The 26,619-nt window shown below is 46.5% G+C and overlaps 1 long non-coding RNA gene across 1 annotated transcript in view; it reads left to right on the top strand.

Moving 5' to 3' along the window:
- Positions 1 to 26,619, top strand: part of LOC138566040 (uncharacterized) — a 300,502-nt gene that overhangs the window by 147,061 nt on the left and 126,822 nt on the right. The gene's annotated exons all lie outside the window — the stretch shown is intronic.

Below are 26,619 nucleotides of genomic sequence, written 5' to 3'. Positions count from 1 at the left end.
ATCTGTTATGGATTGCCCAAGGAGACGAATGGAAGACAGCATTCCATACCCCTCTGGGTATGTTCGAATATAAGGTGATGCCGTTTGGTTTGATGAATGCACCAGCGGTTTTTCAGAGATTAATGGACCGGATGTTTTCCAACATGCTTTCAATATCAGTCATCATTTATCTGGATGATATCTTGATTTTTTCATCAAACATGAAAGACTCTCTCTCCCAGTCAACTAAATTACTCTGTTCTTGAAAAGGAGTTACTGGTGATGAAATTGGTGTGTGAAGAATGGCGACACCTCCTCATGGGTGCCCGCCACCAGTTCCTCATCTACACAGATCACAAGAATCTGAAGGTCTTACAAGAGATGGAATGTTCAAACTCCAGACAGGCAAGAAGGGCTTATCTGTTTTCACAGTATGACTTCCAGATCACATACATTCCGGGGTCACTTAATCGACTAGCTGACGCTTTGTCTCGTAAGGACTCCCATACTGAAACAGTGTCCATCAAGACCGAGCCCATGTTCCACCGAAACCAGATCCTAGCAGTGGTTGGGTCTTTTCTTCAAGAGGTGAAAGCTGCGGTCACGCAAGAATTGCCTCAAATCTCCTTCTTTTCCGATTCCCCCTTTCAAGTAAAGGATGGATGGGTGTTTTACAAGAAGAAGTGGTATATTCCAGAAGGACCGCTACGCAGGAAGATCCTGAGATGGTGTCATGACTCACGAATGGTGGGATACAGAAGTTTACACGGCACCTTAGAACTCATCTCAAGGTCGTTTCTCTGGCCCAACATACGAAAGGAGGTGTTTGAATACGTGAAACCTTGTCCAATCTGCGCCAAGGCCAAGTATGCCTCGGGAAAACCTTTAGGACTCCTCACTCAGGTGGAGAAGCCGACTCGCCCATGGGGACTCATTTCCACGGACTTTATAGTGGATCTTCCGGAGTCCGAATCATGTACTTGTATTATGGTGGCGGTGGATGCTTTTTCCAAATTGGCACATTTCTCGCCCCTTGCGAAATTACCTACCGAAACCAAGATGGCGGAGACCTTTGCCCGAGACATCTTCAAATTACATGGTCTCCCTGACAAGATAATTTCTGATCGGGGAAGTCAGTACATTTCAAAATATTGTGTAACCGATTAGGGGTAGAAAGAGCCCTTTCTTCAGGTTTCCATCCGCAATCAAATGGCCAGACCAAGTGTCTCAACGCAACTCTAGAACAATATCTGAGATGTTTCATTTCTCAACATCAAGACAATTGGGTCTCTCTACTTCCCACGGCAGAGTTCTCCTACAATAATTCCAAACACTCCACCACAGGCCTTTCTCCATTCCTTTGTACTTATGGAGTACACCCAAGATTTCTAATTCCAGAGGTACCCCATTTTTCCAATTCACCAGCCGCTGAGGAGGTTTTGAAAAATATTCAAGAGGCTCAGAACAACACATTGCAAGGATTGGAAGATAGCAGATGAAGGAATAAGGTTGGAGCTGACAAGCACCGTAGAGAATGCCCTTCATGGAGACAAGGTGTGGTTGTCTACAAAGTACCTTCCACGATGGACAAGACCTTCCAAATTGTCTCCACGCTTCTTGGGGCCTTTTTCCATTCTCTCCAAGATCAATTCTGTTACCTATCGTCTCCAACTCACCCCTTCTCTTAAACGCATTCACCCTGTTTTTCATTCCTCTCTCCTCAAAACCTACTATCCAAATCCACACCACAGGTCTCTCTCCTGACAAATTCCTGTGCCTACATCCACCCAAGATGAGTATGAGGTTTCTGCGGTTAGAGATTCATGGTTTTACCGGGGTAGGTTGGAATACCTCTTGTCATGGAAGGGTTACCCAGAGTCGGAGGACTCTTGGAAACCGGCTTCTCAGGTACATGCCCCCCGGTTGCTTGCCAGATTCCACCGCTTACACCTGGGGAAGACGGGGTGCTTGCGGTCTAAGGAGGGGCATACTGTCATCCGCCGTCACGGCCATAGCCGTAATTGGCGGTTGTTTCCGCGTTGGCGCTGGAGACACAGAGGTAAGATGTTTTAGTCCTTTCTCTGTGTTCTTGCTACCAGCCCAGTTACGTAACGCAGCGGCGCTAGAAGTATTTAAACTCCCCGCCTCCTGATAGATGCTGTGTTGTGTTTCCTCGCTCCGATCCTCTGCTGTCCACCTTCGGATCTGCCAAAGGGTTTTTCCTGTTCACCTGTGTTCCTGTTTCTTTCCTCGGAACGCTACTATTACTTCCGCTGCTCCGGGCGGTACTCCGGTGTGCTTATTTCCGTTTCTCTCTCCCTTCTGATTTCGGGAACCCTTCCCGTATTCTCTTCCTGTTTGTGCTCCTCTGAGCTGGCCTGCTTATACATACCTCCTCTTCCTGGAAGCACAGCCTTATCTGCTTACTGCTTCAAGCAGCCTTCATCTTCCTGACTCCACTACTCCATTGGTTTAGTCGGCTGGACTTCTTCTACTCCACTATTCCGCCTCGCTCCATCGCTCTCAATAGCGACCATCCTGTCTACACTGCTCTGCAGGTTTTTTTTCCCTTTTGGGTTTTTCCCTGTTTCCGGCTTAGTTCCGGAAAGGGAGTCACGGGACAACTGTTTATACAGCGGTCACTGTGGCTTCCCTCTGTGACATGCACATTCATCATAAAAAGGGAAGAGACTACCTTGCACGACGACGTCTACAAGATACCACCAACTCAGGTGAGGAGAGTGTGCTTGTGGGGGAGGAAGAGTTAGAATTGCACCACTCATCACAGCTAAGTACTTCTGTTCAGGCCATAAGCCTGAAACTCCTGTGTACCATGGCTCAGTGTTTGGCTTGTGGTATTGCTTGTTTTGTGAAACACTACAAAAAATGTGTGCTTTACTAACTGCAAGAGTTGGGGGAATGTAGCGGAGCATTGTTTTTCTCAAAATTCATAGAAGCCACTGACGTACCAAGCCAACAATGTCCACCAAATACCTTTATTTTGGTCATTTTTCCACTTTTTCCCCAAACTATGGCATTTTCTCCTACCTAGTTGTTGCCCGACCTGCGCAAATCTCTCCTTCCTAAACTTAGAATTGTGTCTACTTTTCAGAAATGTATGCCTTTCTGTCCTCCAATTTGGCTTTCCTACTCTTTTCTTCCATTCCGTCCACACAAGTTCAATTGGCAAAAATGGCCAACATCGCCTACCTCTCACAAAATGGTTGATAACCACATCAAAATATTTTATTTTTTTATTTTTGATTCCCCTCAACCTGTTCTTGAAAGCCAGGCAATTGGGGAATTTAGCAGAGCAAACCATGTGTTCCTAGCTCTTACAAGGATAAAAACCACAGGCTTCTTTGTACATCATTTTATTGCCATTTTTTGAAAAAACACATTTTTGCAGTTTTTTGGTTATTTTCTTTCACCCCCCTACAGCAACCTAGGATTCCGGTGTGGTGTTACGACTGCCTACATGTGGGAAATAAAGGGGCCAAATTTGACCAAGATATCTCATGTAACAAAAAAATTACAAGGCATTGAATGCCGACATACCGAAATCACAAAAAAAGGCCTTGGCACTGGGGGAAAAAACCTAAAGGGTTAAAGACTGTCTAAAGGTAATGACTCAAACTCTGTAGGAGTATTGTTAGGGGCAAGGATAAGTCATGAAGAGCATGAATAAAAGAATAGTCTCGAGGAGCGTAGACTAGGATGTACGTAGGACGGCCAAGTCTGTCAGTTTGTTCATTTGTTTTATATATTGTAATATGTATGTGGGGAAGAAATAGTGGCTACATTAAGAGACATTAAAAAGAAAGCACAGAGACTTGAAATTTAATGATTTGTTTATTTAATTGAACTGATGATGTTTAGTGAATAAGTAAATTGAAGTAAAACGTGATATAAAAGGCTTGGAGCTGCGACAATTGGTGCACGCTCATATTGTGTTATTTTTCTGTAAAGTATTTTTGAAAAGTTTAAAATGTAAAGGTGAGAATTGACAGTCAAGTGTAATGAGTCAAAATGGAGGATATTACTCCACTTATACATCTACGCAAGCAGTTGCCAAAACACGCACCCAAGATTAAGCAGTACAGTGAGGAATGGCTTAAGGGCACGGCAGATGAGATGTTCATGCCATAGCCACAAGGGGGATCACTATCAAAGGCAGTTTTGCAACACATGACAACATACATGCAGGCAGCATACACAGGAAAAAAGTTAGACAAGAGGCTAGCAAGCTTAGAGCTCTGGAAAATGTACCAGGAGGAAAGGGAAGAGCCGCCTCCTGAAGATTGGATATTTAATATATGCAAAGAGGGGGGTGAGTAGACTTCTGCTCCCCCTGCCACGTCTGAAATAAATGGCGATAGTACGAAGGATGACGGAGTATACCCATTAAGAGAAGTTAAGGCAGCAATAGGGTACAGCAGTCTGGCATATGAGTCCCCTGTGCATGGCAGCGACTAGAGTCCAGAGAAGACTCCTGAAAGAGATGTGATCTCTAAAATCCCACGGGATAAGGAGAGAAGTGATCGACCAAGTATATCCTTAGATATAGGACGGGAAATAAAGTAATGGAAAGGAGAGAAAGATAAAGCTGATGAGGTAGCGCTAATACGGAACAAATGAATGGACGGTCAGATTTTGCTCAACCTCGATGGGAAGAGCATTGAGGAAGTAAGGCAAAGGAAAGATCGATACTAGCAAGATAAAAAAATATAGAGAACGGGAGGAACGATTGAAAGGGGCTGTGTGACACACAGTAAAAAGATGATGCCTATGGAGTAGGTGAGACTCCACAGTCTATGAACACAAAAATGCAAAACACACAGCAAAAAGCAAAACACATGTAAGAGTGGGAAAAAAAGACTCACCCTCTTACCAGGTGAAAAAAAAATTCTAGACTAGAAATCCAGCAAAGCTGCTGAGGGACACAGTAGGTAAGGAAAATTAGCCATTCTGAATAATTCTCCCAAACACTCCCCCCCAGACTAAGGGACAGGAGGATTTAATCCACTCCTGGATGAAGCTCTTCAATCTAGTCGGTTATAAACATCCTAGAGAGACCATCAGCATTTTGGTGGTGACATCCTGGCCTGTGCTCAATGGTGAAATCAAACACTTGCAGGCAGATCTGTCTGACTCACAAAAATAGATCCATACAAGTGTGGTCTAAACTTCTTCAGAGATCACACAATAGCAAATCACTCATGCTATATGGTTGGCCACCTTGTTTCTGGTTCCTTCAGCTTCCTGCTGATGAAGCAAATGGGGTGCTCCCTACCTTTCTCACCCAGTTGACTAAGGATTGCACCTATACCTGTATTGGATACATCTGTCTGCACAATGAAGGGTTGGTGATAATCATGAGCTCTTAGGACTGGAGCTTGACAAAGGGCTTTCTTCAGGTTTTCAAAGGCTTGAGTGCACTCCTCATTCCGTCTAACCTTTTTGGGGAATTTTGGAGAGGAGACTACATTCAATGGAGAAGCTATGGTCCCATAGTTCTCTATGAAATTCCTGTAGTACCCATTGAGACCTAGGAAGGCTCTCACTTAGTTTTGAGTAGTAGGGGTGACCCAGTTTTGTACAGCTTGTACTTTGCTAGTCAATGGCCTTATTTCACCTCCTCCTACCTCATGACCAAGGTAGACCACTTTGCTCTGACCAATTTGACATTTGCTTGCCTTTATGATCAGATGGGCCTGCTCAAGAGCCTGCAATACATATCCTATGTGATCAACATGTGCTTTCCAAGTAGGGCTGAACACTGCAATGTCATCCAAGTATGCCATGCAGAAGTCCTCCATCCCATTCAGAAGTTGATTGACCATCCTTTGGAATATAATAGGGAATTTCTTTAATCCAAATGTCATAATCTTAAACTGGTAGAGGCCTGCTGGGGTTGAAAATGCAGTTTTATCCTTGGCATGGTCTGTCACGGCTATTTGCCAATTCCTGACATCAGATCAAATGTACTGAGGTACTTGGCTGCACCAAGTTTATTCACCAGCTCATCTGTCCTTGGTAAAGGATGGGCATCAGTCTTTGTGACTGCATTTAGAGCTCTATAGTCCACACAGAATCTCAACTCCTTGGATCCTGCCTTTGGTACTAGAATAACTGGACTAAACCATGGACTTGTAGATGGCTCTATAACCCTGAGACCCAGCATCTTGTTGACTGTTAGGCAGAATCCAGTGCAGAGCACTACACCAGATTAGGACTACAGGTGAGAGCAATGAATCCCCTTTGGTAACAGTCTGTACCACAAAGATTTAGTTGGTAGCTGTGGCTGAGCAGTCAGACTTATCTCAAGAGGGAGATGAGCAGTATTCAGGGTTTACACAATAGGCAGTACAGTACTATGGATCAAGGAAACACTGACCAAAGCTTTGTATCAAAAAGAGAATATATTTCTTCTATACACATCTAGTTTCAACACATAGATCACAGTTGATAAAGTATGTTAAGTTTAGTCAAGGAAAAGCATATACAACTCCCTATTTAATTGTAGACAAGTTTGCGGTAAAATAAAAAACTGAGCAAAATGGTACAGTGAAAAGCAACTACAAATGGCACTCTAGCAATTCAAGGAAAGGGAGGGAAAGTACAAGTTAAACTGAAATATCTTGAGACACCCCCTAGCAACACTTCCCTGAAGTTTTGTGAACAAGTAATGCACAGTCACACTTTAGCCAAAAGATAAGTGAATGAAAACTGAGCAAAATGGCACTTCACAAGTTAAAACAGTAGGAAGGAAGAGGGGTTTAGAAGATTTAGGTGCATCAACACTTTTCTCATTGAAAACCAATCTAGTGAGAGCAGATTCTAACAAATATGCCAGAGTCAATAGGCCTTAGCCAGAGTCAGTGGTACAGGACCAAGAGCTTAGGAGCAAAAATGTTCTTATAGCTGCAGTCAAGTCTTTAGTAGAAAAATATTGAAGAGGTAGATGCGAGGTGAAATACAATGTTAAGAGAGAGGGAAGCCAACCCCACAATTAGTAAAAGGATGTAAAACACCTTTAGCGCTACTACGGAGAAAGGGCGGCCTGGCGGAACAATGTACCTTAAACGTGAAGAATTGGCTCCTGCGGTGGCGGTTGTTCCTGGTAGTTCCTATAGGTCGAGGGGTCCAACAGAGGAAGAGGGGCTCTCGTTGTGGAGGAAGGTTAGAAGTTTAAAAGGTACGCTCCTTTTAATCGCGGTCCGGGTCGATAGCTGCCTAGCTATCCGGTCTCCAAGTGCTGGGCGCTGTCGATTCGACCAAGGCAGGTCCGAGGAAGCAATAGGTGACCTGGTTGACCCCACAAGCTCAAGGGAAGGAGGCTCTTTCACTGAAGATCTCCTCTCGTCGTTTGGAAGAAAAGTGGTGAGACGATCTGGCAGGGCTTCACCGGGGATGTAGATGCTGAAGATGTCTGTGGCTTCTCTCTACTTCAGTTCCGTAGTTCCAGTGGTGACGTCTTGCTCTTCCAGTCCTCAGGACCCTGCTTTTATGCAGAAAGAGACCAATTCATACAGCCTTGCTGTCACTCACACAGTGGAGTGGTCTTCTTGGCGGGAGACCCTCCAGCCTATCAGGTTAGAGTGCGACCTGAGTTGCTGTGGCAACTCTGTCCAGGTGTTCTACTCCCCCTCCCAAACAACAGACCCACCTCAGACTCAGAGGCACCAAAATGAGGGCTTCTTGGCAGAAGCCCGCCAAAAGAGCGAACAAAGGATCCCCGACCTGGGTTAGGAGTTTAGAGTAAGACACGAGAAAGAAATTATAGCAGAGTTCTGGCAAATAAAACCTACCAGCATAAAGTTAATCATAAAATAACCCGGCGGTATGTTGGAAGCTGTCAGTAAAAGTGTTAGCCTCGAACATTGGGAAAATCCCATAGGGAAATATACACGGTTGAATATAAAAGGTAGGCACCACTGCCACCAGCCAGAAACTTTGTAGAGGGGGACTTTAAGGTACCCTCTCGAAAATGAACATAGGGGAAAAACTATTAACCCCTTCCAGTACTTCCATTTTAAGATGGGTTGTACTGGTTTAGTTCATAGAGATTGACTAGTAAAGTCAATGGGGACTTTACATGCCCTGGGAGACAGTAGTCAGTTCCAGGGTATGGAGTCTATGTTTGGGGGTCGCTAAGACACCCCTGTGTCACTGCACGGAGGGTGCTGTGTAACACATGTGCATAAAGATGGTCCCTATGGGTGAGAGAAAAGATCTCTTAGGCATTAAACACAAAAATAGCCTAGAACGCACATAGCAAAGATGCCTAAGAGCGGGAAAAAGAGTCTCGCTCTTAGCAGGTAAAAATAAATAAGCCCTTCAAATCCATAAAAGCTGCTGGGGGACTCTATAGGTAAGGGAAATTAGCCATGAAATGAGAATTCTCCCTAACATTGACCTTTTCCTTTATGTGGGTTCTTACATGGTCTGACATTCTGTAACCTCTGCTTTTCACCGGTAAACAGTCACCAATTAGAATCTCATGCTCGCCCCAAGGGATCAAGCCTGGTGAAAGTGAAAACAGGGAGGCAAACTGATATAACAGAAACTTGCACGCATCCTGTTGTTCAGATGTCGGATTAGAAGAGAGATTAACTCCTTCTATCGTCTCATCTGAAGGTTGGCCTCTGAGTAGATCAGGTAGAGGTTCACTCTCCTCTTCCTCTTGAGCTGAAGCTAGAAGCAAAGCTCCCACTTCTGGTCTCGAGACATATGCCTTCAAACGGTTAGTGTGAAAGACTCTGGGAGCCTCCTTAGGTCTGCCTAAGTCCACCAGATAGTTCAACCTCTCCAAGTTTGCCCAAAACCTTGAAGGGTCCTATCCCTTTGTCCTGCAAGGGCCTCTGCTTTGTTGGCACCATAATTAGTACAAGCTGGTCTTGAGTAAACTCAACCATGTTGGCTTTCTGGTCATGCCAATGTTTGATCAGAGCCTGACCTGCTTTCAAGTTATCACTAGCTTCTGCCATCATGTGTGACATTCTACTCCAGAGACCTATCACATAGTCAGTCACTCTGACTGCCTTGGGGGGAGGAGCACTCTCCAACCCCTCCTTAATCAGGGCCAATGGACCTCTGACTGGATGGCCATAAAGAAGTTCAAAGGGACGGTATCCAACTCCCGCCTGAGTGACTTCTCTATAAGCACAGACAAGGCATGGCAGTAGAAGGTCCCACTTTCTTTTAAGGGGTTCTTCTAATGCAGCTATTAAACCTATTAGAGGTATGATTAAACATCTCTACCAGTCCATTTGTCTGTGGATGGTAGGCGGTAAGTGACACCACAGTTTTTCCACATGGCTTGCATGTAGTGGGACATAAAATTGGATCCCCTGTCGGATATCACTTCCTTATGAAACACTACTCTGGTAAAAATACCAAGTAGAGCCTTAGCCACAGCCTGACCCGTAACAGTCCACATAGGTATTGCTTCAGGGTACCTAGTACCATGGTCTAATACAACCAGGAGAAACCTGTTTCCTGAAGATGTGGGAGGATCAAGGGGACCAACAATGTTGATGCCCACCCTCTCGAAAGGAGCTCCCACCACTGGGAGAGGCTCCAATGGTGCCACATTCTTGGCTCCACTCTTGCCAGAGGTTTGGTAAGTGTGACAGCTCCTACAGAATTTGTGAACTTCTGAACCCATCTTAGGCCAGTAGAAGTATAAAGAGAGCCTTTCCTTAGTCTTTTTGAAACTCAAATGACCAGCCAAAGGTATCGCATGGGCCAACTGTAGGAACTGGAGTCTGTTTTCTAGGGGCACTACAAGTCTTTTGCAGTCCCCAGGGATAGACACAGTCGGTTCACTGTAGAAGAGGCCATCTTCCCAGTGCAACCTATGCTCCCCAATTTCTTTCCCATCAAGCTGAGAAGCTGCCTGTTGTCGAAGACCTTCAAGAGTAGGATACTCTCTTTGTCCTCTGCTGAAGTCTGCCCTGTTGGGTCCACCTTCTGCCAGTAAAGACTGCAGCTCAGGATGGTCAACAGGATCCATATCTCCAACTAGAGTACTGTCTTCTTCCAGATATGTCTCTTCAGAAGGTGGCTCAACCACACAGGGTTGTACCTCACACTCAGCCTCAGCAGATGGGGGAGTCACAGGTGTGACTTTGGACAATCTTGGGGATGTCCTTGTTGGTAGCACAGGGGTGCTATCTGTTTTCTTCTTATAGGTCTTAGGTTTCTCCTTTGCCTCTTTCTTTCCTGAAATAGCAGTGAGAAATTCATGTGAACTGGAGGTGATAGTTTCCTCTATCAATTCCCCTGGAGAGCCTCTCAAGGTCCTCTCCCTTGCAGGCCTAGTGAGCTCCTGTCTCCTTTTACTGAGAGGCCTGGGGGTACTAGACACAACTCCAAGAGTTTTCAGGTCATTACCCACCAGGACTCTCCCAAGCACTTCACCCTGCACACTAACAGGTATCTTGACAGTCATATCATTGCACTGGATGAGAACTGGTAACTGGGGAAGCATTTGCACAGGGCCTCCAGCTAACTTGGTTAGGTGTTTGGGTGCCTTAGCAACATCCTCCACCTTGAACAATGATTCATCAACCACAGTTATGCTGGCTTCAGTATCTCTGATGGCAGGGGTCTCATGGCCATCACAAGAACACTATCTTTACAAAATTCTTTAGTATTATCTGGGATGGAATTATAGACATCTAAATTCTGTTGTTCCCACAAACCCAGGGACACTAAAGAAGTACTAGCTGAGACTCTCATGGGTTCATCAACCAGTAGGTGAAAGTTTCCACTTGCCATAGGTACTTCTTCCTCTGGGGAGAAGGCTAAGGAGACAGTGTGGACCCCTGAAGGTTTACCCTTATATCTGGGATCCCCTTTCACATGGTCAGTTGACCCACAAACATAACATTTCCCAAATGTTTTGATGAATGGGAGCTTGTTCTGACCTCCATCTGATTTGGTTTCCCTTGTGGCTTACCATTATTGTTTTGTTTGGGGCCCTCTTATGGATTGGAGGTATTCAAATTCTCCTTGTTATCTTTCTTTGGCTGCTTTCCCTCATCCTTCTTCTGAGTTGCCCCAGAATCCTTGTGAGTAGCGCAGTCGGCAACCCACAAGTCAGCAGCCTTAGCTAACTTCTTTGGATCTATCTCCTTAGAATCAGCCAAGTGCTGTCTGAGCTCAGGAGAGCAGGCATCATAAATTGACTCCAACATAACAAGATTTCTCATACCTTCATAAGTGTTCACTCTGTAACCCTTAGCCCAACCATCTAAGTTTTTCAAATATTCACATACCCAGGTAGCCCAAGGGGTACCATCATGATTTTTGAGGTTCCTAAACTTCTTAAGGTACTGGGAAGGTGTCTTCCCAAATCTAGCAATTAAAGCTAGCTTGACACACTCATAATGCATCCTATCCACCTCCCCCAACTCCATCACAACATCAGATGCAACAGTGGGTAACCTACAGAAGAGGCAGGGAAGCAACTGATTCCCTGTAATGTCTTGAATCCCATGGTTATACACACACATTGCCAACCAATCCACAATATCAAGCTTAACCTCATACATACCAACAATTTCTTTAGGCATACAGGGTCTCTTAGGACTGGAAGACCTAGAATACTCTGGGAGAGAAGCATTTTCAATAGACAATTTCTTCCTTTCTAGAGCATGGTTCAACTCCATTTCTCTGAGCTTTAAGTTCTTGATGCTTTTGTTCAGTTTGAGCATTAATAAGTTTGGATTCCAATTCAAGCCTCATCTTTTCTAGAGCAATGAATTCAGGACTGAGTGTAGGACCTGTAGGGGTCCCAGTGGACAAAGGTTGAGGTTTGTGAGCAGGTAGAGGACCTGTAGAAGCCATATTTGGAGACCCTTCTGCCTCATCTAACTCATCAATAACATCAGAGTTTGATTCTGAAACATTATCATCCTCAACAACATTTCCCACATTTGCTGGAGGGGCAGGCATTTCAGACCCACTCCCCAGACTTTGTTTCTCTAACAACCTTTCAATTAATTCTGACTTTTTGCCTTTAACAGAGAGATTCCTTTCTCTACACAGATTTTTCAGATAATCAACAGTGTAACTAAGGAGGGTCTCCTGCCTGTAGCTTTTCATGATAAAAGTTTGTTTTTAGTGGAGTTTAGCCTTGTGGATAGTTGAGCCAAGGTAACAGCAGCACTCTAAGTGTAATCACTATACTTTATCCCAAAGCTGCCACCAGTGTTAGGCAGAATCATATGCAGTACCCTTTGGGAAAACCACACACAATTAAGACTACAAGTGTAAGTACAAATTCACTTTTGGTACAAGCCTATACTACACAGTAAAGTGGTAGCGATGGCTGAGCAGCCAGACTTATCTCACGAGTAAAGTGAGCAGTATCAGAAGTTACACAAAGGGCAGCAATGACTACGGTTCAAGCAAACACTGATTCAAGGTTTCTGAGTAAATTAATATACATTTATTTAGACCATCAGTTATAAAACAGTTTACTAATATAAAGCAGCAGAAAATCACAATCTTAATACACTACACCACACCCAATCAATTCTGGACAAGTTAAGCTCAAAATGAGGTGTGAGCAAAATGGCACTCCAGCAATATAAAAAGGGAGGGAAAGACAAGGTTATTCGAAATCAAGCACCACCAATAAGTAGTAGGCAGGGCAATCTAGAAACAGCTTACTACAACTAGGATTCAAATCAATAGGCCTGGGCCAATGTTATTGGTTAAGTGTCTTTGCAGAGGATCACACAGTTCAGAGTAGTTCGCGGTTAAGTCTTTGCCAAGAGTTTGAAACAAAGGTGGTCAGAAGAAAAGTTATTTTAAAGAGTAGAGAAGGACAAGCCCTCAGATTAGCAAAAGATTTAAAACACTTTCACCGCAGTCGGACGGGACAAACGACCGGATTTGAACAGTACCTTAGTAGAAGAAGAATGCTGTAGCTGAGGCAGAAGTTCCTGGCAGGTCCAGCAGGCTCACGGTTCCTGAAGTGACTGTCAGACTGACAAGAAGGAGGAAGACTGGAGGGTCCTGCACTGCCCAGGGAAGAAACCAGCAGCAGAGCAAAGCAACAAATAAAAGGTGCGATCCTAAAAAACCAAAAAGGGTCTGGTCCTCCTGGCTATCCGGTTCACTGCAGCGATGCACAGCAAATTTGACCAGGAGAGGGAGGCCTTGCTTGGTGTTTGGCGAAATGGTTGGTCCCACCAGCTGAAGGGGAGAAGATTCCTTGCAGATCTTCCCTGTCATTGAAGTTTCATGCGATTCGGACCTGCAGCAGGGCTTCACTGGGAGGTTCAGTAGTTGCAGTAGTCCTCTTCCTTCAGCTTCCCTTTGGTTCTCTTAATCCAGTCGCTACTCTGCCTTCCAAGTCCCAGAGACCTGCTTTTTTCAGTTTTCCCCCATTCACACAGCCTGGCTGACAATCACACATCAGGGTGGCTGTCCTGGCAGGACAGTCACCTAGCCAATCAAACAAGAGTGCAACTTGGGTCTGCAAGGAGACCCTGTGCAGGGGGGCTCAAACCCCTCCCTCACATACTATCAACGCAGACACTCAGGCGACTAAGGAGGGCTTCTGTGCAGAAGCCCGCCAAAGGACGGCGATCAAAGGAACCAAACCTGGTTTGGCGCACAGAGTAAAACATGAGAAAGACCTTTACAAAAAGAAATGGCGAATAAACTCAGCCGGAACCAATTAAATTAAAAGGGGTCCAGTGGATTCAAGTTTGAGGCTACCACCATAGCCTCTAACAGTACCAGGGTGTAACGCTCACCTGGTTCCCACGGGGCGCTGGTCTAGTCTGGATTGCTGTGGCCTCTTCTAGCGTGATGCGCAGGACCCAGAACACCGATTGGACAGGACCTCCAAATCGTGCTTGCCTGGCCCGTAGGAATATCCTTCTGCAGATGAGAAAGGGGATTAACAGTCTGCAGAATAGTGTGCTAGCTCCCCCCTTTCCCCCTTCGTTCCTCTCTAACTTCCTCCAAACCCCGGTTTAAGCTCACCTTAAGGTTTGGAAGGATGAACTCTCCATCCTGCTTCTGGTGCAGGGGCGCGCGTTCGTCCAGTTACTTCACTGTTTTTCAGAATGGCGCTGGCAAAAATCAACTTGACTTTCCTGAGCGATGCGCCGTAAGTATGAAAGTTCAAGTGAGGCCCCCTTTATGTTGTCTTTCTAACCTGTGATCTGTCCTTTATTTCAGGTGCAGAATGAAGGCGATGCGTCGAGGGGTTAAACTGCCGAGGTGAGTAGTGATGTGGGCGATCCCTCTAAATGTCCTTATCATTCCCCAGAAATGTCTCTTGTCCTTTCCCCATAGGGGCCGGGGTACGGTACCTGCCAACGGGGCGGTGCCGACCCGAAATGTGGAAGAAAAGCCGGTAAGTATTATGGCTGTTAATCAGGCTTTCCTTCTGTGTTCCTTCTGCTCACCTTTTGTTTCTTCCTCTCTCCCCTAGGTGCAGAGATGTGGCGTCCGATGCTGACAGCCGCGATGGAGCCGGGAGATGTCTCGAGGACAGGTGAGTGAAGCGTGGCGCTGCAGCGAGCAACGCAATGCTTTTAAATGGAAGTCTTTCTTCAGGGATGCTGGCGAGAAGATTCCGGATGCAGGTAAGAAGTTTGAAATAGTCCTTGGTTTTCATCTTTCTCTTCTCTTCCTTCCTTGCAGGTCTTCCAGGTTCGAGGCGGGCGTGGCTGGAGTCCAGGAGCAGGAGCAGACACGGTGAGCGTTAAGCTGCAGGAAGCAGAACAACGCGAAACATGAGCTGCTGTCTGGGCGTGGCTTAAATAGCCTCCAAAGAAGTCCCAGGTATGTATCCTTCCCCAACTAGGTATGTATCCTTCCCTGGCCACGGCCGAGTGAAAAAATAGTCCCTATGAAAAAATAGTCCCTTTCAGGTCTCAGGGAGGCCTGAAGTGTGCAGCATGGTCTGCATCAGGTAAGTGCACAAAACACCTCCCTTTATGAGCCTGGCGCCTAGGGCGCCAATACTGATGTCCAACATGAGCCTGGCACCAAAGGCGCCAGGACTGAGTTCAAAGAGCCCCTATAAGGGGCCGCTGGGCTTTTACCCGAGGGCATGATGCCTGCTTTCGGGGGTGCTGGGCCTGGCCTGGTGCTCCGGGGGTAGGCATCATGACACAGGGCTATTTTCATAGGCTGCGGTAGAAAAAATTGGTAGATACCACTGCCACCAGCCAAATCTTAGTGAAAGGGGAACGAAATAATGTTCGATTAGAAACAGACAAAAAAGGATAACTATTAAACCCTTTCCGGTACTCTATGGAAGATAGTTTGTACTGGGTCTGTGATTTTTAAAAAGACTAGTAAAGTCAATGGCAACTTTACTTGTTCTGGGAGACAGCAGTCAGTCCCAGAAAATGGAGTTTAAAGTGGGAAGTCTAAAAATACAACCCTGTGTCACTGCACTAAAGGTGCTGTGTGACACACAGTAATAATATGATGCCTATGGAGTGGGTGAGACTCCAAAGTCTATGAACACAAACATTTAAAACACACAGCAAAACACATGTAAGAGTGGGAAAAAAGGCTCACACTCTTACCAGGTGAAAAGAAAATCCTAGAAATCCAGGAAGGCTGCTGAGGGACTCAGTAGGTAAGGGAAATTAGCCATTCTGGAGAATTCTCCCTAACAATCGCGTAGAAAAGGAATTAACGGAACCTAATCCAGTAGTAGCACGGGAGGACATAGAAGAATTCTTCCCGGCACATGAGTCAATACCAGGTCCGTCTAGATTAAAGCTAGAAGATGAGTTTGATTCTAGAAGCATTGGAGACGCAATCGATAAAGTCTTTCTTGAGATGAGGACTAAGAAAGAGCCGAAAGGAAACAGTAAAAATGATTGACTCGAAAGTATGCAGTTGCATGAAAAAGAGGGAGGCTTGTATAATTTCGAGCATAAGGAGTTGTCTTTAGACAGGCTAACTCTGAATAGAGAGGAAAAGGAAGGAAGCCATAGAAGTTGGGGACAGGATATGTCAGACGAGGACAGAGAAACCTTCTGTGGGGAGGAGGGAGGTAGCGCATGTGGTCCAGAAGGATGTTCTCCGATGGCCAGTGAAGTAAGATGGTCAGATCTAGACCAACCTAAATCTCGAGTGTCAGAACCTCTGGTGCGGCTAGACCGACCCAAAGGGCGATCCCGTAGTGAGAAAGGGAACTTAACACCTTACGTGAGCAGGTTAAGGTCACTACCAGGAAGAAGGTGGTGCGGAACCATTGTCCCTGCTATGGACAGACAAGCGATGGGGGATAAATGTGAGTTTGGGATCTCGCAGTTTCCTTTGCTAGAGAAAGGAGAGACCAGACCACAGTATATACCATGGCAAAAGATGGATAAGGATACTTTAAGGTGTAAGCTTCCGAGTTAAACTTCTGGCGCTGGGAAATGGATATATGAATTAGAATAAATGACAGGAGAAAACACGTTAGCAATAGGAGACATTAAAGGTCTTTTAGCCGCTATTCTTGGGGAGTGAGCAGATGACATTTGGACGAGAGCAGGATACTCGCGTGTCACTGCACACAATACTGCTCATGATGGAGCGCCATTTAAAAAACTGTCGAATGGCAATCTGGAAGGCGCTGCGAGAGCAGTTTCCAGACATGTCAGATATGGGAGCTATATTGGCAAGGAAGATACAGGAAGGGGAGGATCCTCTTGTTTACATTCAAAATTTCCAAGAGCAGTGGTCTTTGGAGACGCGCAAGCAGTGGGGAAAATCTATACCTGTATTCTATCATATATTATGTCAGGGGCTTCCAGACCTAGTGCAGCTCAAGAAACTAGTGGCTATGGAGGCAAAACCGTGGTCAGAAATACAGCTGACAATCGTTTATTATTGCAGATTACTGCAGAAGAAGAATCGAAAGAAAGACGATGTTAGGAAGGGTGAAGAAGTAAAATGAGTGCAAAAAAAATTGTCAAAATACACCATAAAAGGGGTAATGTTGACTAGCGGAGAAGGGTCATGTTCACAGCAACCATAAGGCATGGCACAGGTGAATAACCAAAGGCAGATTGACCACGGTAATAACGGATTCATTCCAAGGGGTAGGGGAGGCTTCCGAGGTAGAGGCTTCCAGAATAATCAGGGACATTTGTGGAAGCCAAGGGTTAGTGCACAAAGGGCAGTTCTCAAGAGGGGGGGGCCACACACCAGACTGCAAACAGTCAACAAACAGGACAGGGGTTTGCCTAAAATCAGACAGTGCACAAACAATGAATCTGCCACAAGGGCAGTCACAACATTCACACATGCAGATACAGCAAAACAATAGCACAGAACAGATAATGACTCCTAGAATAGGGGTGTCACTGTTGAGGGAGGGAATCCTTTCACAGGCATGGGAATAAGCATGTACCCGCAATAGGACAGCTCGCTAGGAGACGATGTGTTCAGTGCTATCAGTGACTCCCAATCCTTAAGAGGAACCGAGGGTTGACGTCATTATAGGGGGCGAATATTTTTCATTTTTAGTAGACACGGGTGCAACACGCTCATGTATATGAGAGGGGAAATTTACATTATTTGGGAATGTCACTGAATGCTCAAGATTTCACAGGAGCTACAAGTAGAGTTCCTTTTACTGAGAAATTACCAGTCTCTATGGGAGAATGTGACACGTCTGTGTCATTATTGTACTCAAGACAGACAGCAGCCAAAATACTAGGTCAAGATTTAATGACAAAGGTAAACATGATGATTTCATTTACTGATGAAGGCATAGTGTGTTCAACTCCAGGAATGCATTATTTAAAAGTGAGTGAATTTATTATGGCATTTACAGGACACATGGCCATACGTAGAGTACCGTTAGAACCGGAGGTTTTTCACTATGGGGTACAGATTTTGTTAACATGTTTACCTGGTTTAGTGTATAAAACTGTAAGAATACCTGATGAGTTTTTATTTAGGCCAAGGATACCTATGGATGAAGAGGGAGGAGGAGTCTTTCCCTTGGAATTACAAGCAGCTACCGTGCGAGGAGTATTAGCTATGCTTGATGGAGTTGATTATGAAGGCAGACGATGGTTCACAGTGATTGCTTTTGGAGAGGTTTACAGATTGACTGATGTCTCTGATGAGGATATGTTTAGAGACCAGCTGAGGGGCTATTCATGTCTCTTCTGTGGCTGAAAGTGTGGGACATACTGATCGCAGAAAAAAACTTGGCAGCCAAAGTAGGCCTCCTACACAGTTTCTTGAATATTTGGGCGCCATTCCTGCACTACGATCAGAACTTTCCAGCTCTAACTAATAAACTCCCTGAGGTCAGAAGGATCATTGGCTCGGAGGGGGACCCCGGGGAGCGGGATCCCCGGAGCCATGAAGGGAGGGGGGCAGGGTCAGGGGGGAGGACCGAGAGCGAATCTAGGCCATGGACATGTGAAACTGTGACACATTGCTGGTGGACTATTGAAAGGGGGTTGTATATTAAAGGTTCATTGCTCTTGTTACTAATGTCACCTGTGTATTGGTTTAAAATAAACACGTTTAAAAAAAAGAAAAGGGTATTCATTATTGGGTGAGAACAATAAGACGTGAGCTTCCACAGAAAATGATGTTAGCATGAAAGCGTCCAACATTCTTTGATTAAGACATGGCCAAAGTGCCAGTTTCAATATGGACAACAGGTCACTATGACGTAGGCCTATTGAAAGGGGCTGGAGAAGTTATGATTAAACTGAAACCAGGAGCAATTTTGCCTCAAACACGACAGTATCCCATGTCTCGAGAGGCAGACAAAGGTATTTTTAGACAATGGGGCTCATTACGAGTCCGGCGGTCTGGACTTAACACCACCGGTATAACCATAGCGGCACCGTTTCCGTGACCGACAAATCACAACCCACGATCCCGGAATCACCACCACCACAAACCGCCACCACGGGGTTAAGGTACCCGTAAAATGCATCAACGGGGAAATCCTCCAGTTACCGGCAACACCTAACACCATGGCCATCACGAGTACCACGGACATGGAAACACTGCCATGAAAATGGCGGAAAAACCATGGCCACGGAGGCGGTATCAGCGCCACCGCGAACATGATGTTAAACAGTTCCTGGTGAGCTGAATCAGGCCACAGGTGCAGCAAATGAGCCCAGCTGGACCCAGCAGGCCACTGGGAGCCTACAAAAGGGCCACACCCAGACAACTCCAAACACAACTATGCAGGCAGTAGCTGTAGCAGCATTGGGACTGGGGCTATTGAACCTACTGGCAGCACTGCACATGGTGGCAGTAATGGTGCAGAGGAGGATGAGGCGGAGGAGGCGCAGGTGGCAGTTAGCAAACCCTGCACCCATGCCAAACACAATTGTGCAGCCGGCACGACCCCACAGGCAGCCTGCAATACCCTGCATCAGGGCCTCACCCTGGAACCTGACCCCAGGACAGATGAACACATTATTCCTGCTGGACCGTCCAACAATCATGTACATCACCACCATGATTGACATCTGCAGCCACATTGGCATTTCGACCGCAATCCCCCCCTCCAGAAGGTGGTGTCGGTACTGCATTTCCTTGGCACTGGAATTTATCAGCACACAGTTGGATAGCTGCACGGGCTCTCACTACCCTGTTTCTCTAAAATATTGGTACAGGTACTGGATGCCCTGCTGCGCCATGTGTCTGAACACATCGCCCTACCCCATACCTTTGCACAGGTCATTGCCACCAAGTTGGCCTTCCATGCCATTGCGGCCATGACAAATTGCATAGGTGCATTAGACTGCACCCACATAGAGCTGACAGTACCACGTGCAATTGAGATGGTGTACCGCAATAGGAAACAGTACCACTCACTGAATGTACAGATGGTATGTGACGCCGGACAAGTGATAACACATTGCTACGCATGTTTCCCGGGGTCAACACATAACTCAATGGTCCTGCGGAATTCGAATTGCCACGCTACATGGAACGCTACGCTGGACAAATCACATGGCTATTGGGTGAGTACAACTGCAAATGCACAGGCCCTGTGGAAGCGGGGGTGTGTCTAGGGCAATGACCTGTGGGAGTGGGGTGCTACAACTGCACATTCATCACCCCCTTGCCCATGTAATGGACGGTCAGCACAACCCACACATCACTAAGCTACACATGACAGGATGCCACAGTGTGCCCCTACACACCCTGCCAAATGAGACACACAACCAATACTACCACAAGGCCATACAACTTGAACCACTCAATACAGCCACCGACAATATGCACCACTGCCCCCTCCAATGCACATAATGACTGCACATGAGACATCCTGCAACAACCACACCATCACAGTATATTGTTTGACTCCTCCATGTGTGTACATCACTGCACAATACCATACTTAGCAACCACTATTGTCCGTAAGGGCAACTACATATGCACAGCAAGTCGCTGGGCAATGTCAAAAGGCCAACATCGACAACAATGACCCATGAATGGTAATCACCCACCGGTCCGAACACTGCTTGGCCCATATGGATGAATGATGATGACACAAGATTGCCCTGCACTGCATCGGATAAAGACATGATACCACAAACACTGACATGTCCCACACATTTACATCCCATGTATGTGATGCTGGATATGCACTCACGCAATGGCTGATGACGCCTGTACGGAGTCCAAGGAACAGGCATGAGGAGGCGTAAAAAAGGGCACACGTCCGCACACGTGGCATGATTGAGAGGATATTTGGCCTACTGAAGGCCAGGTTCCGCTGCCTGTGCAGATCTGGCAGATCACTGCTCTACAACCCAGTAAAGACAGGTAAAATTGTGCTTGTGTGTGCCATGCTGCACAATCTGTGCATGCGCAGGAACATTCCGCTGCCCCCAGAAACAAAGGATGGTGATGGAGTTGAAGATGGTGATGGGGATGGTGATGGGGAGGGGGATGGGCATGGGATGGCACCACACCCTCCCGGGGGTGCACAAGATGGCCAACGAGCACAGGATACACTCATTCGCATTTACTTTTGAGAGAGCGCACATTGACAGCATTGCATGGATATGACGATGCCGGCGAATAAATGGATTGACTGCAAATGAAATGACGGATGTCCACTCATTATGGACTTTTTCAAAGGTGTTGTATTATTGACAAAACAGGAAAGAAGGTGCATTGGGTAGGGAAGATGTATACCCGTGCCCACCCACCACCCAAGCGTACCCACCCCCAACCAGACCCCAAACTACTAACCCCTAATGGACCTACCCACCACCCAAATGTACCCACCCCCATACACCCATTGTGTCCCTGAATGTCATGTCTTTCGCCATCACCACATGGCACTATTTGCAGGGGCGCTTATGCGCAGGAGTGTCCTTGCTGGGCTGAACACTGTTTCCTTCCCTGACATGGCGTGCCAGGGTGACGATGGTGGTCACAAATTGTCCTATGGCCCTGGAGAGCTGACGCACTGACGTCGCACTGCTCTCACGCTGCAGCCTCGCCTCCTCCCGCTGGTGCATGGCCTCTTCACGCTGAAGCCTGGCCTCCTCCACCTGCTTTTCCACGAGCTGCGTCAGCATGGCCTGTTGTTCTTCGATGCACTGCATGCACGTACTGAGCTCAGCCATGGAGGGCGTTGGGGAGTGCATGGGGCTGTGCAGTGTTTGGAGGCTGAACTGTAGGCCATGGATGGATGACAGCTCATCCGTGGTGTCCCCCTCACCCTGTTGTACGACTTCAGCCTGCATGGCCGGGGCACTGTCATCACTAGATGCAGCCTCCTCAGCAGTGCAAATGGGCTGCAAGATGGCATCTGGGGCCATGGTGGGTGCCTGCATGGGGATGGTGGCGTCCGCTGGTGCTAGTGTGCCCGATGCAGCTGGTGCTTGTGTGCCAGAGCAGCTAGCATTGTCCTCCTGGCCAGGAGTGCTGCGTTGGGCACTTGATGGTGGTTGCTGCGTCGCCTCTTGGCCATCATCGCTGTCACTTGACATGGCTGTGGGGATACATAGGGCGTGCTGTTAGTTGTGTGATGTTACTTGATGTTTCCATCACATGCATGAAACTGAATGATCCATGACCACCTGCATGTACGCACTTATGACTATTGATGCACTCAGGTGTGTGTGTCTCTGCTTCCACTCAGGCACGCACTGTGTGCATGTCCTGGGGACATGCATTGGGGATGTGTTACTTGTCATCTGGTTGGTCAGTGGGTCCATTAGGGCTCTCCTGCCCTGGCTTGGGGGGTCAGTGGGTCCATTGGGTCACTCCTGCCAGGGCTGGGGGGGTCATTGCGTCCATTGGGTCACTCCTGCCCTGGCTGGGGGGGGGTCAGTGTGTCCATTGGGTCACTCCTGGGGTGCATTCACACTTATGGCTTTGTGCACTTACGGCATCTGCAGGTGGGCCCACTCCTGCCTCTGCGTTTCCAATGCCGTGGATGCCTTTGAGGTGCAGGACACTGCTGCAGCACTCCTCCCACGATTGCAACTTGAGAGGGGATGCAGGGCCTCCACCGGTGCCAGTGCTGTGCTGGCGGTGTGCAGCAATGAGGTTGCGCACCCGGAGCCTGTGTTCATCCCACCTGTTATGGTTGTCCTTCACAGTGCGTGTCGTCACACCGACCGCTGTGGACTTGCGTGCTGCCTCTGCCAACACATCCTTGCGGCGTTGCTGGGTAGCGTGCGCTGGTCTGCGCTAAAGAGCATTTCTGCATGTGTTCCACCAGAACTGTGAGCTCAGCCTCACCGAAGCGCTGCTTTTGCTGTCTGCATGCTGGGATCCTGGATGCCATGGTGGTAGATGTGTTCTCAGTCTCAAGGAGGTGTTCTGACTTGTGGTGTCTGAGGAGGCAATAGATTGTGCTTTATATAATGGCCGCCTCTCTGTTTCTGTTTCTTTTTCACGGTCATGGCATTTCTGCTTCCAGTGATTCCGTGTCCGTGACGGCGGGGACGGACACAGGATTTGCACTGTTTTTGTGGCAGTATGTCCATGTGCGTGGGTGTTTGCGTGATGGCGGTGACACCGTTTCTGCCACGGTGTGTTGCGCGCGACCCACTTGCCGTAATCAGCAGTTCATTCCGCAACCTTGCGGTCACGGAAACGGTGTCACCGTCATCACGGAATCACTGGATTCCGGGACGGCGGACTCGTAATGAGGCCCATTATCCGCCACAATGGAGCAAGATATCTTAGTAACGTCAGAGTCACCATGTAATACTTTTGTTTACCCTGTGAAGAAATCAAAGGGGGGGGGTCGTGGCATTTAGTGCAAGACCTATGCCCAATTACTCAGATTGTAGAGGCAGAGTTTCCTCTAGTTCCTAATCTGGTGACGATTTTATGTAGTATCCCTGTTGAGGCACAATATTTCACTGTGATTGACTTGAAAATGCATTTTTCTCAATCCCATTGCATAAGGATTCTAAAGATCTGACGTCATTTACATTCAGATAAGCTAGGTTGAAAAACATGAGATTACCCCATGGGTAGTGTGAGTCTCTGTCGATTTTCCATTGAGTCCTGCAGATGGACTTAAGCAATATCGATTTGCAAAGTGTTGTGCTGCAATACGTAGAAGACATATTAGTCTGTAGCACCTCAGAGGAAGAGTGCAGAAAATACTCAGTTCAGCCAATGATTATTCTCACAGATAAAGGATATAAAGTAGACTAGGAGAAATTGCAGTATTGCCAAGAAGAAGTGTTATAAATAGGTCAGTTCATTTTGCATGAAGGAAAGAAAGTTACTTCAGAAAGAGCTGAGTGTATTTTGAAGACAGCAAAGCCACCCACGGTAAAGCACATGCATAGACTTTTGGGGCTATGCAATTATGTTAGAGCATGGGTCTTTGATTATAGTTCATATATAAGGCTGTTGTTGCAGGCGCTGAAAAAGGCACAGGAAACTCAGGAAAAGATTGCCTGGACTGAAGAAATGGAAGAAGGGTTTGATGAGTTAAAAAAAGCAATTTGCACAGCTCCAGTTTTAGGGATTCCCTATTATGCTTAGGAATTCTTCTTATTTTTGCACACAAATGGCACTGTCATGACAGCAGTACTCATGCAGAGAACCACTTTGGGGTGTAAGCCTCTAGCATATTACAGTGGGATTATGGACCCAGTAATGAGGGGTCACTTTCCTTGCAAACAATCTTTGGCAGCCGCCTCGTTTGCCATTGAGAAGGCTGGCAGCATAGTAATGGGGTGTTCCATGACGTTATTTGTTGAACATGCTTGTTTGCCATTTTGGAAAAGCCTTTGGGTACTTTGACTTCTCAAATGGCTTCTGTCTATGAGGCGGTCATATCGAATCCAGCTATTAAAATAGTCAGATGCAGAATAGTGAACCCTGCCATGTTTGTAGCGGAATCACTGGCAGAAGACGAGCATGCACATGATTGCTCAAACTATGAGGGGTTCTATGATGAGACCCCGAGGGTGAAGAAAAATGCTTTAGCAGCTGCGGACGTTCTCTTTATTGACAGATCGGCTAGAATCGATCAAAATAATGGATAAAGATAGGCAGGTGTCTTTGTGGTGAAGCACAAGGCCAATGGGAAGTCTGATGTATTGATAAGTGCACGACTACCATCTCACCTTTCAGCACAGGCTGCAGAGCTAGTGGCACTGATTGTCACGCTCGAGAAAAATGCATGCCAGGAAGTAACGGTGTACAGTGACTCTGCCTATGTGATGTCGACAGTACACGCAGGATTAGCACGATTACAGGATTACCTCTGAGCGGACGGCACTCCAGTGCAACATGCCGCCTTATTGGAAAGACTTATTAGAGCTCTTGGAGGGGTGACAAAATCCTTGTTAGTTATCGGCACTGGCAGGGAGTTGGTGCTCCAGTACTGTCATTAAGTATTCACACTTCAGTCCTGAGTTATGGTTGTGCATGTGTATTTATTGGTTCAAGTGCAGCATAACACTTGTGGCATACTGTGCCCTGATGGTAACCATGAGGTTCATGCGGTCTGAATAGGATCCATTCAGACCGCATGGACCTCATTCACAGATGAGCAACTAACTCATCAATGAACATCCTATCCAGGGTCATTCCGAACCCGAGCCCCACCACAACTCGCTTGCCTTGAGAAAGACTTTGGTTGAAACGCGCGTCGGCTGTCTTTTGTTTCACCATCAGGGCACAGTGTGCCACAAGTGTTATGCTGCACCTGAACCAATAAATACAAATGCACAACCATAAGTCAGGACTGAAGTGTGAATACTTAATGACAGTACTGGAGCACCAACTCCCTGCCAGCGCCGATAACTAACAAGGATGTTATCACCCCACCAAGAACTTTGAAACCTTCCGGGAGCCTTGGAGTTTGGCTCCCTGACAAAACCATGTGCTAGGCTGCAGGCCTAACACTGACCACCGACAACTTGTTGCGCAGGGGACCAGCTTCTCCCGACACTAAATTCCGTACCCCTTGCAATCAGACTTTTTAGAGCACCACAACTCCCAGTAGCCATTGCAGTCATTAAATGCGCAGCTCACACTAAGAGAGCAGACTTTATCTCATACAGAAATCAAGCCGCAGACGAGGACGCAAAACGCATTGCATGTTCAGAAGTTATAATGAGCTTTGATACGCCTGATGTGAATGAAAGACTGGTGGTGATGATGAGTGTGTATGATAACTTTAACAACTTGTCTAAAACTCTGCTAATGGAAATTCAAGGGGAAGAACCACAGGATGAGAAAGACATGTGGACACGAAGGGAGTGTTCTTTATCCTCTTCTGAAGCATTGTGGTGACAGGAAAGCACTTGTAAACCGTGATGCCTGTAGCCTTATTGAGGGTGGCATTGAAACAGCTGCACTACCCTTCGCATTTCACTAGAGAAAGCCTTGCGGTAGCTATTGCAGAGGACTGGTTTGCTCCGAATCTGTTAGAACATGTTGCATTTTTTGTAGTAAACTGCATCGTATGTCAAATGTTTTCCGCTGGGCACACGCTTCGTGCAGTTAGATGAGACATCCCGTGACATAATGGTCCTTTTCAGCATTTACACATGTATTATGTCGATATGCTGCAGGTCTGTAATGGATACAGATATATGATAGGGGTAGTATGTCCCTTTTCAATGTGGATTGAAGCTGGTCTGTGTACACATCCAGATTCCACCTGCGCAGCGATATTTTTAGTACGATGCGAAGAGTGTTTCCTAGATGGGGAATATGTGAAATATTAAGATCTGATAATGGCCCTCATTTTGCCACCGAAGTCTTTGAGCAAATAAGCTTGTTGCTTAGTATAAAGCACAAGTTTTCATCGGCTTATCACCTGCAAGTGAATGGGGTCTGTGGGAGACTCAACAGCCTGCTTAAAGAAAGGATAGCCAAATTGAAGGTCACATTTATTTTATTTTTTTAAAATTTATTAATTTGTATTGTGCCGGTAACTTGCAAGTCTCGGGGCACAGAAGCATGGACACAAAGGACATTCACATTAGAAAATGACGAGACTCAATTGACTGTTACAAATAACGGCCTATCATAGGTGGGAAATTCAGTTGAAGATATAGGTCTTCACTAGTTTACGGAAGCGTAGATACTTGGCTTCCAGTTTAATGTTACCAGGGAGGTTGTTGCACAGGCCTGCAGCTAGGATGGGGAAGGATTTCCCTGAGC

The sequence above is a fragment of the Ambystoma mexicanum genome, chromosome 2p, assembly GCF_040938575.1.
Source record: "Ambystoma mexicanum isolate Mex_15411 chromosome 2p, UKY_AmexF1_1, whole genome shotgun sequence".
Classification (NCBI taxonomy): Eukaryota; Metazoa; Chordata; class Amphibia; order Caudata; family Ambystomatidae; genus Ambystoma; species Ambystoma mexicanum.
The sequence above is the reverse complement of the archived record's forward strand: the minus strand, read 5'-3'. Positions and strand labels throughout refer to the sequence as shown.